Genomic DNA, 12714 nt, shown 5'->3' on the forward strand with positions numbered 1-12714 from the left:
TATACATAGCTAAGAGTACACAAGCACAAGAAAGACACACTCAAAACCTACAGGATTCCTAAGGAAAGAACTGTTCTGATACCATTAATGTAACATCCCAAAAATATAGTATAAAACTATATACAGGTGTCATCATTTTATAATATGATAAAACAGTTACTGGAAAATAAAGTTAACCTTACAGTTATTACAAAATAACCATAAAGTTTAAAACTTTACAGAAGTCCTACACTATTCCAAAACTATGTGCACAATCCAAACGGTTATTACCAAGTTAGAATTATAACTGAACGGCTCATAGAAAACTATTCACAAGACCAAGCGGTCTTGTACTAAGCTGAGGGGTCCTCTCCTTCCAAGGACTGCTCCACCGAGAACTCCTCTCCAACAGCTCCTCTCCAACTGCTCACACCCATAGGGTGATCATTGCAAAAGAAGAACCGAACAAGAAACATGGACAAAACAGGAAATAAGGGTAAGCTAATGTAATTTAATTGTATACACATACATACATTTCGCACAAGTCCAAACAATGTAATACCGAACACTACAACATACCAAAATCGAATACTATACTCATGCATAGACCGAACACCATAATTCATGAATAGACCGAACACTTGACTTGACCATCCGGATTGTATGAATGTGTAGCTACAAGCATTTTTGAACTTGTAGTGGTGAAACAACAAGACCCCATCAAGCTACCCCACAAGGTTAGTCCAGTGAAGATTACCTTGATACCCTGAGGTTAAAGGGCCTCTTGCCATTCTCACACATGAGTTACTCCTCTCGACTTGAGAATAAGTAATCACAGAATATCAGGATAAACACCATCTTAGCACGACACCTACGTTCATACTTTACAATTCCAATATCATCGACGAGACATTCCTCCTTGGAATTCTCTTCCACATTACTCGAAAACATAAATCCTCATCAATTATCATAGCATGTCATTCACCAATTGATGGACAAATTTGTAAGCACCAAAATATGATGTCACAAACTTGTTTCACAATCGGCAAGTATGACCGAATCGTTTCAAGTAATAAACTTGGTAAGACCAAGTATCGTTCTCCCAAAGGACTCACGGCCTAGTTTAGTTATGTGATTTGTTGATTAGCTAAGACTTAAGAACACAATAATTGAAGTTTAATATGCAAAGACGAAAATTAAATATGTATGCATGAATTGATCAATGACAAAGACAAAAGATAAACACTTTCAAGGAAATATATGAATGAATATGTTGTTGGGGGTCAATTTCATCTCATCCACTCTCATATATTTTAGGAATTCAACATTCAAATCATCATTGTTAATGCCACTCTCTAATGTACCATTCTAGATGGCTTCTCCCTAATCAAATAGTTCATACAATTCCTAGCATTCCTAATGATTAGTTCATGAGTGCAGGAGCTTAAAGGCAACCAATATAATATTGTCAGTATAATATTGGGAGAAATTCCCCGGATCTAGATTTCCCCGTACGTGTCCGTATCAACAAAACCAATAATCATGCATTAGAATGAGTTAAACAATGCAAGCATTGAGCAAAGAGGAAAAACCCTAACTAATGATGAAAGAAAGCATATGTCTTAATTCAAAGATGTACTCAACAAATCCATATATGAGAGCTTCAAGAGATTACATTGATTCCCCAACAAACATACAAGGTTTAGTTCACCATATTCATGGTGAACCTAGATGAATAACAATGAAAGTATGAAAGAATAAACCCAATAAAGGTGAAGAGGTAGCCTGAGCATCCAAGATCCTCCTTCAAAGGGGTGAAAGAGATAGTGTTTGCCTCGTTTCTGCCAAAGATACTAACTAAAGGACGTGCAAGCCCTTAAATACTAATCTAGAGTTACAAAAGATTATAAAAGTCCAAGCCCAAAAAGTGCCGCTCAGCGCCATTTACCGCTCAGCGGTGGTTACGCGTCTTCTTTCTTCCCCTCAGCGGCCATTTGCCCCTCAGCGGTTCCAACGCCACCTCTTGAGTGCCGCTCAGCGGTAGTTTGCCGCTGAGCGGTGCCTTCGACTTCTCCTTTTTGCACTCTTTCTTGTCTTTTCTAATGTCCTCTCTCTCATTCTTCACTTCTTTCACCAAATTCACCTCAAAACCTGCACAAAAACACTCAAATCAAGCATAAACCTGTCCAGCTCTCTTATTTCTGAAAATATAAACAAAATGCATGATTTCAAGCTAGTTTCTAAGTCTAAAGGTTGCTTTTAGTATCACTTTTAAGCATGAAAATAACAGTTTTTCAACTGTTATCACAACCCCAAACTTAGAACTTTGCTTGTCCTCAAGCAAACAAAATGTAACTCCATCTCCAACCAATTCATATGATGGTTCACTCATTCAAAATCCTCTTTTCAAGATAAGTAATAACTTCACTCAAACTTATGACCAAGAGTTAATTCAAGATGTGCACATGCTTTAGTGTTCACAAAGTCATTTAAATTCCAACAAATGCTATTTTTCATGAATGATCAATCAATTAAGCATGGATGTTCATGTGCTTATGGAATATTTCCTCACTAGGTAAAGTGTTTCACTCAACACACAAGTGTATAAGAGGTAAAGTGTTTCACTCATTCACTCCACTATCACAATGTCACATGAATCAACTTTGCCTTTCATTTAACCACAATCAAATACATTCACAAGCATGCATCATCACAAGGACTTTTCAATGGCTTATAATGTGGCTGGGCTAACAAGAAAATTGGTTTTTCTGGATCACAAAATTGGGATACTAACGCGGCTAATATGGTGCGGTTTGTGAAAAATCGAAGCATATAAAAACGCGGTGACACTTTTGCAATTTTAAGAAACTTATAAGCTTCGATTTAAGGAGAACTGAAACATAACAATTCTATTACCTCAGTTAAATAACCATCCAAGGCGAATAACCTTCCAAAATATATAAAAATTACAAATAAACTCATCCCGTGAATATTGTCTGACTTGTCAAATATTTTGACAAAAAAATCATATATTTTGATTAGAAATCTATGCATTGAGAAAAAATAAGTAATATCTAATTATGTTAAATTAGATATGTGGATGAGACCAAAATTTATGTTCTTTATCATTTTCATGTATTCTTAATTCAATTCAAGAAAAACAATATATATATATATATATATATATATATATATATATATATATATATATATATATATTTGTTTTCCATTGCTAAATTTAATTTAATAGTCACTTAATTGTTTCTATGACACACTTGATATTTTTACTATTTTTAATATTTTATTAATTGTTTATTTTATTATGTACTATATTATTTCAATATTTCATATATAATATTTTTTAATTTCTGACTCGTTATGGTAAGTGAAATTTCATCACGTTAACTGTATAAAAAAAATTATTTACTATAATGTATAAATTATTGTTATTATCATAAATTCTATATATTATCATCCAACATATATTTTAAAATTGGAAGATTTATGTTAAATTTTAATTATTTTTAATTTAGTTTTTTTTTATTTCTTTCAAGTGGTATATTATAATTTTTATTAGTATATAAAAAAATGATTTTATAAGAATTTAAAAAATGGAAGTAAAGAAGCATTTAAAGTATTTTTAATTAGAATATAAGTTTTTTTATAATTGTTTAAAATATTTTTAAATTTTATCAACTTTGTTTTATTAATATTTATAAATTTAATAATTTTTTTATTATGTGTATAATTTCTTTTTGAATACTTAATATTTGAGAAACAAAGTATTTCCTTTTTATACGGAACATTTGTTTATTTTATGTTTTCTTTATTATAATTTTTATTTTTCTAAAAGTTAGTTAATTGATGTTGAAACAATAAAAATGAAGGTATGAGTTCATGTATAGGTATATCCATTATGGGTAGAAATGTAATGAGAAAAAAAAATTATACCTATTAAATTTAGATATCAAAAAGATGATTTTTTTTAAAGAGGTATAGGATAGCAAAACCTATCTAACCCGGTCCCATTGTCATTCTTATTTGAATTATACACAACAATTTTATGATATTTCCTCCTATTGATTGAGACAAATGAATATTTTGTTCATATTATTGGACTAATTCAATGGACAAGTTTTATAATTTGCATCAGACTTTTTAAAATGAAAAATGAAATTTATTTAATTTTAAATTTTAAAATAATGTTTCGATTCACAAAATCTCCCCTCCAATTTTTCAAATGGATCAATTTGTCCTATATTTTTGTAACAAAAATTTCATTGCACAATTTAAAATAATGTTGTTGTTGAAGGCGAAAGACTTGTAGAGATTGAAAGAATTCTCTACTGCATAATTTAAAATAACTTGTTTTAAGTTCTAAATTGAAAAACTCACAGATGACTGAAACACAATCCAAAAGAAAAATTACAAATTTGGAATTTGATAATCCAGATTACATTCTGTTTTTCCTTTTAAACTTGCCAATGTAAAATTTCACTTAAGATTTTAATCGGTGATTGTATTAAACTATTTGGAAAAGAGGTTATGTTTCTTTGTCTAATTTAATCAGCCATGTTTATTTCATATAGTATCTTTGATATGATAATGACATACAGGTTTGTATCTATATATTTAAGTCTCACCCATTTGCACCCAGAAATTTTATATTTATCTACAGATATTTATATAAAAAATTATATCCACATATAAATAATCATAATGATATACTTATTCATTTGTATACTTAGGTGTTACGTGGTAAAAATTCTTTTCAAAGAAATTAAATAATAATTATTATTACAAAAGATAAAAAATTTAAAAATAGATTTTACCACTAGTACAGTCAGGGGAAACGACAGCGGTTATTTTTGTCTATAGGCAGCGGTTTTCGAACCGAGGCATATTCAGGCGAGGCAAAAAGTCTAATACTTTTGGCCTCGGTTAAGAACCGAGGCATAAAAGGAGATGATTTTGCCTCGGTTCATCCTTAACCGAAGCAGTAAAGTTTTTGGTTTTTTTTTTTTTTCGTAGGACTTTATGCCTCGGTTCCTTTGAACCGAGACAGTATGTCCCACTCTACTGCCTCGGTTGTAGCTGGAACCGAGGCAGTAGACTTTTTTTTTCTCATCCGCAAGACTTTCTGCTTCGGGTGTGACCATAACCGAGGCCATAAGGGGTCTTTCTACTTCGGTTATGACCTGAACCGAGGCATATATCTTTGTTTTTTTTTAAATGAGGTATGTTTCTGCAACATTCTCAACCACAGAAACAGACCTGCATATATTTTTGTAGCCAGAACAATCCAGAATAATGCAAAAACGTATATTTTAAATGAAAATTATATTAAAACATAAATATATTGAATGAAATCATAAACAACTTCTTAGAAGCATAAATCAGTCCAATGTAATCATAAATCAAGTTTCAAGCATAAATCAATGCAATGTACAAAAGTGTTTTCCTAATATCTACTACATATAATTATATAAATGAATAATAATGTAGAAAAGCATAAAACAACTTAGAAACATAAACTTAGAACTTACTATATCTTAATACTACATATTATTATATAAATGAATTACATATTTAGCAAGTGTTTTCCTCACAAGTTGAATTGACTTCTCTGGAATTGGAGCAGTCCTATTAAATCTCTGCATAAAAAACAATGATTTCAATTAGTGTATATGAAATCCAAACTATAGAGAAAATAAAATTCAAACCTAAATATTACCGTTTCCCATCCACTAGTGTAATGTGCACGAATGATGGTCATCATCCAAAACATAACGTAGTAACCACATTCATATGACCCCATTTGTCTATTACACTATAATATATCATCATAATTATAAAATGTTAAGTAACATCATTTGAATGGAACCAAATGTAACAAAGTATGGACTAAAATACCAAACCTTAAGGGCAACCCATGCAAGCTTTTTAGCTGTAGCAGTAGATCTCCCAGATAACATCATATGTGTTGCAAGGGAACTATTAAAAAAATTCCTTTAGCATACATTTATATAACAAAAAATTCGAAACATTGAGATTCTTACCAATCTACTACATGTCTAAGAGGGCTGGGAGGAGACTTCTGCAATGAACAAAACCAGACAGTAGTGTTCTCCGGTATGGAGATCACAAGTAGCTGCCAATGACACCTGAAATTGGTAATAACTTATGAATCATATACCAAAATTAATAAATGAATGTGTTGAAGTTAACAAACTTCACTTACCCATGTATATAAGGGAGAAAATATATCTCCTTCCCCATTCCAAAGCAGGTGGTGATGTATGTTTGGATATCATCAAATTTATTTCTTTCATGAGTCATAGAGGGGTCAATGAACCCATATACATCGTTGAACCCCTTCTTGTTACTAACATCAAACATATACCTAAAATGAAGAAATAATCTGATATAAGTAAGTTGATAAAATAGAATTATATAAAAAAGTTTTCATAAACTTACATCATCCACAGCTGAATGAGTGTAATATTAATTTCTTCTCTACCCGACGCAAGCTCCCTAACATCTTGATGATGCAAGTACAATGGGATATGAGCTTCTCTTCCAAATGTAGTAGAATCCCAGTGTACATTCATCGGCACATCTGAAATGATTTTAGCAAGCTCGTCTAACGCACCAAGAGGGTCATCCTAGATAAATGAGTCTTCTTCGGTGTAGGACTTCCCTTTTGACCTATCTGCTATTAAATGCAAAAATGGTTATGTTATAACGTCAATTAGAAGTAAATATTAAAATTGAGAAGTATATAGTACGAGTGTTTACGGGGGATTAGATACATCACCAACCAAATGTCTAGGCCAGGTGACAAAGGACTTAAATGCTTCTTCCACAATGAAGAACTCATCTGTAGGCAAGAAGAACGGCATCCGCTATGACAACTTCATCCACCGTGACCTTGAACTCATCTTCTGAAAGTTGTACACCATGCACTACAGTGGCTGTCTCATAAATTGTACCACGAGCCACTAGCATGGTCCCATATCAGAAAGAATATATAACTGACATGGACGAGTTTCATCCATGTCGTCCCCTAGGGCACCGGCAACTGAACAACTTCCTTTACCGCTTCTACCTGTCAAATTAAATGTTAGGTTATGCAAAAAGTAAATTAGTAACCAAAAATAAATAAGTTTACCTGTAGGGGGCACAACATGTTCCGCTACAGGAGATGGCGAGGACGATTGCCATAATCCTCATAACGCTGCTGGAACTGGCGCGCAACCATTTCAGCAACTTCATCATACAACTCTGCTCGAACCTTCTTTGTGATCTCCTGCGTCATCTCTTTTCTTATCCTCCTTCATCTTTTCGTATGAATATGGACGCGAGGAAGACCCAAAAAACTGTCGTATGCCTATGCCAGTCCAGCACCACGCACCCGTCCTGGGTGCTAGGTCGTCCAATAGTTGTGGCAAGAATATCTTGACGACCTTCTTGTGTGAATTGACCTTGGGAGCTCTGCTCAACCAAGGAGTCCTATCACATAACAAAAGTTCAAAATCATTTAAAAGATCTATGTAATATATATAACAAAATTAATGTAAAAATATAAGAAATGACATCTTACAATTCTTTCAGATATTTCTCTGGCAGACTCGGAAGTGTAGGAGCCCGATGGTCTTATACGGGCTAACTTCCACTTGTCGTGCCGAGATGGTGGTGAAGGAGGAGGAGGAGGGTCACCACCCTCAGAAAGTGGAAGTCTACTATCTGACTTCTGCTTCATTATTTTTTCTTCAAGCTTCCTATATCCACCACGAGACAGTAGGTGTGGATTTTTATTCTGAGCGCTTATTCCCTGTGCTTTTGACCTTTTTTCCTGTGACAAAATGAAACAATTGTCATAGTAGAGAATTATGAATGATGAATTGAATGATTTTACTGCACTTACCTGCCACGCCTTGGATGAACGAAGCTCTACAAACTGACGCCATGTTTCTTCGTCAATTGTTGAATACATGGATTTTCATTACTTTTTGGTCCAAATATATATCTAGACGTCAATTTTGTCTTAAACCCTCGAAATCTTTCTGCAATTGCAGATAAACACTTATTCCTTAAGCTCTCGACGTTTGGCATATCAAATGTTATCTGCAACAAAGAAAGTAATAACCTTATATCAATACAGATTTATCAATATAATGAATATAGAATTTGGAGCAATATTGCTTAACTTACCAATAGATCTTGCCAGATGAGATTCCGATCAGCCTCAGAAACATGGTCAAAGGATGGAGTAAGTATAGAGATACGATCACGTGCTAGTACTCCAAGGTAAGACCTAAATACATCTGCATTTGGGCCAGATGCAACTCCAGTGACCACGTCAATAATGACAGGTGTCCTCTCACCTGCATTTCTTCTAAGTATAAGCTGTCGTAACCTGTTGCTCCTCTCGTCCGTCTAGAAGTGGTGGGGACTTCATCGCCTGACGAATGAGGTGACTCAGCCATATATCTGTCACAATAAATAAGATGAAATATAAATAAAACACTTATAAAATAACATATATTATTTAACAAAAGCCATAAATATGTACACAAACATGAAATTCATACATAATCATATGGATTGGTCATATATATATTCCCTCATTGTGATCTTCTCGTATTGCTTGTATATCATCAATTAGAGGGTCGTCATCCAAATTTATTGTCGTTTTAAATGGATGGTTGTGAACGATATGAAGATTACCTAGATTCTCTTCTTTATCTTCAATTTGCTTTTTTCCTTGGAGAGCAACATAGCAATGGTCAGACGCATGATCTTTGACATAAAAAACCTAACTTGCTTGATATGCCATGATGAAGGGTTCGTCTCTATAACCAACCTTTCGAAAATCAACAAGTATCATATTAGATTCATCTATTTTGACATCACTCTTATTGTCTACCCACTTACATTTGAAGAGTGCAACGGAAAACTTAGTGTAATCAACTTCCCATATCTCTTCAATTCTACCATAATATCTCATGGATCCAACTACAGGATTTTGATCTTTGGATGTAGAAAATTGTAGCAACTCAGCTTCTAAACTGACGCTACTATTTGGTACTGTGCTTTTATCATCCAAAGTCTTTGTATAGAATGTGCAATTATTAATTTCGTAGCCTGTACAACATACACCATCAAACTTCAAGCCATTTGCTAACCATAACAAAGTCTCAAAGGACCGTGATTCTTTCGTAACTTCATATTTGAACCAGGACAAGAATGTTCTATTATGCTCCATCAACTGCCATTTCTCTGATTGTCGTGGATAGTTGTCCTTTACAACGGCTTTGTGTGCTTCAAAAAATGGGATCACTTCATCTGTGTTGTTTAATATGTACAGATATGCTTGCATAAATTCTTCACGACTTTTCGTCACCACATTCACACCTCGGATGCTTTTACTTGTAGAATATCTACTCAACCATGATGTCCGAGGGACTCCTATCGGATTTGCTTTAGTCATATACTCAGAGCAAAATGCAATACTTTCTTCAGCAATATATCTTTCAATCATTGAACCTTTTGGACGATATTGATTTTTGACGTTCCCTTTCAAAATCTTCATATAACGCTCAATAGGGTACATCCATCTTAAGTATACTGGTCCACACAACTTTATTTCTCTGACCAAATGAACAAGTAAATGCACCATGATGTCAAAAAAGGATGGAGGGAAAAACATTTCTAGTTGACACAAGATGATGATAATTTCGCTTTGAAGTTCATATAATTGTAGGATCGATGACTTTACTACAAATTGACGAGAAAAATGAGCACAATCGAGTTATGGTTTGCCTAACTTTTTTGGGCAAAATTCCACGAATTCCCGCTGGTAACAACTGTTGCATTAAGACGTGGCAATCGTGAGACTTCAGTCCAACAAGCTTTAAGTCCTGCATTGACACTAAGTTCTTGATATTTGAAGAGTATCCTTGTGGTACCTTGATACTCTTTAAACAAAGACAAAAACTTATCTTCTCTTGTTTGGACATTGTGTAACATAGAGGGGGCAAATAAGTACGTTTACCAATCTCTCTTGGTGCCAACTCTTCTCGGATCTTCATGTCAACCAAATCCAAACGCGCATTCACTCCATCTTTTGTTTTTCCCTGGATGTTTAGTAGTGTACCAATCAAGCTATCACAAACATTTTTCTCAACATGCATGACACCTATGCAATGTCTAACATCTAACTTTGACCAATATGGAAGATCAAAGAATATTGATTTCTTCTTCCAAGGGGTCGTTACAGAAGACTTCTTCGACGTTTTCCCAAATATATGATGTACTCTATTAACTTTCTCAGCAACTTCAAGTCCAGTAAGTGGACTGGGTGCATTGTTTTTCTCTTGTTCTCCATTGAATGCTTTCTTTAACCTTCGATATGGATGATTAGATTGTAAAAATCGCCGATGACGCATATACATTGTCTTCCTTCCGTGTTTTAATTGTTGAGCTGCAGTGTTTTCTTCACATATAGGACATCCTTTATGACCCTTCACACTGTACCTTGACAAATTACCGTAAGCTGGGAAGTCATTAATGGTGCAAAATAACATGGCATGCATCATGAAAGTTTCTGAAGCAAAGGCATCAAATAGTTCAACCCCATCAACCCACAACAACTTCAAGTCTTCAACTAGTGGCCTTAGATAAACATCGATGTCATTTCCAGGATGCTTTGGACCAGATATCAACATTGACAACATCATGTACTTTCTTTTCATGCACAATCCAGGAGATAAGTTGTAAATTATCAGTATAACGGGCCAACAACTGTGATTGGTACTTAAATTACCAAATGGATTCATTCCATGAGTAGCTAAGCCAAACCTAAGATTTCTACATTCTTCACCAAATTGGGGGAATTCTTGATCCATAATTTTCCATTGCTTTGAATCAGCTGGATGACAAAGCAGCCCATCAGTTGTTCTCTCATCTGCATGTCATCTTAGGTTTTTAGCGTCTTTGGGATTCGCAAACAAACGCTTAAGTCTAGCAACTAGTGGAAGGTACCAAACTACTTTCAAAGCAGAACCATTCTTTGTATCGTGATAACCCACATTTTGGACACTTTATCAAAACTTCATTCTCATTCCTATATAATATGCAATCATTCGGACATGCATGTATCCGTTTATATTCCATACCCATCGGACAAAGAAATTTTTTTGCATCATAATTACGATTGGGTAACGTATTTCCATCTGGCAGCATTTCATTCAACAACGACAACAATTCTGTAAAACTCTTATCACTCCATCCATTGCTCGCCTTTAAATTCATGAGTCTTAACACCACTGACAACCGTGTGAACTTAGTTGAACCCGCATACAAAGGAGTCTCCGCATTAGTGGACATCGTTTCATACACATACGCTTGGGCAAAAGCTTCTACGCCAACATCGCGGATCATGTCCTCTAAGTTGTCTTCTTCTGCTTGATCTTCCATACCCATTGTGGAATCATAAACATTTTCAGTTGGAGAGACAGTTGGAAAGTCTGTTAATTCGTCGTGTCATATCCATGTTGTATAACTTCGTATGAAACCATCACAGATAAGATGTTCCCTAATATCAGTTGCGTTCAACTTCCTCCCATTCAAACAGTTCACACAGGGACATCTGAATTTCACTTCATCATCACCACTTGTACTCACATTACGGTGCGCAAACTCTATAAATTCTTCTACCCCTCTCTCGTACTCAGTGCTGATGCGTGGTAAATTAATCCACCCTCTATCCGTACGCATGTTTACTGAAATTGTTTACATAATTTCAATAGTCTTGAATGATCACTTTGATCGTGTTTGTATTCAAGGTGTGACCCTATCCCATTCAAGAAGATTCATTTTTTTTAGTTTATTAAACATATCAATTTTAAACAACATATCTTAAATTTCACGAAATTTTGCCAGCATTTCGCATTGGTCTTCAGGTTACACGAAATGAAAGTGATTATAAATCACAATCAAATATACGCCCGAAGATCAATACAAAACACAACGACAAATTTTTGTGAAATTTAAGACAAGTATATTAAAATTGATATGTTATAATAAACTATGAAAAAGTTATTACTCTTCTTAAACTGTCCAACCGGACAATTCAAGATTCAATACTTGTAAATTATTATTATCATCTCCTTTATTTTCATTTGTAAAAAGTATGTTTGTTCAAAAAATCTGGAGATAGTAAATAATTTTTGTATTGAATCTTAAACGGGAAACTAAGGCTAATTCACAACAACAATATATATTCAAGCAAACAAATAATTACATATGCAACATGTAATATATTCAACCAAACAATATATTCAACCAAGAGTAAATAATGTCATTTCAATTAACTTTAGGGTTTAGATACTTGAGTTTATTTCATTTATTTACAACATGTTTCTCAAACCTTATTTGAATATTGTTTAAATTAACGTATCTCCCTTCCTTCCATATAAAACCCAACAAGTCTTTTTTTTTAAATGTCTTTCTTGTTATTTCTTCTAAACTAAACTATCCAAAATTAACTCTCTCTTTTTTGTCTACTTTTCCTTATTTTTATGTACACCAAATGCATTCAATTGGTCTCAAAATCTATCTATCTTGTTATTTTTTTATGTCTTATATTTTGTTAACTACCTTGAGTTACACTCTTTGAATCAATTCCTTGAAAATACTCAGCCTTCAAAATCTGTTGTTGAAAGGGGACAA

Source organism: Vigna umbellata, chromosome 6 (genome assembly GCF_029865625.1).
Source record: "Vigna umbellata cultivar VRB3 chromosome 6, Vumbellata_1.0, whole genome shotgun sequence".
Lineage (NCBI taxonomy): Eukaryota > Viridiplantae > Streptophyta > Magnoliopsida > Fabales > Fabaceae > Vigna > Vigna umbellata.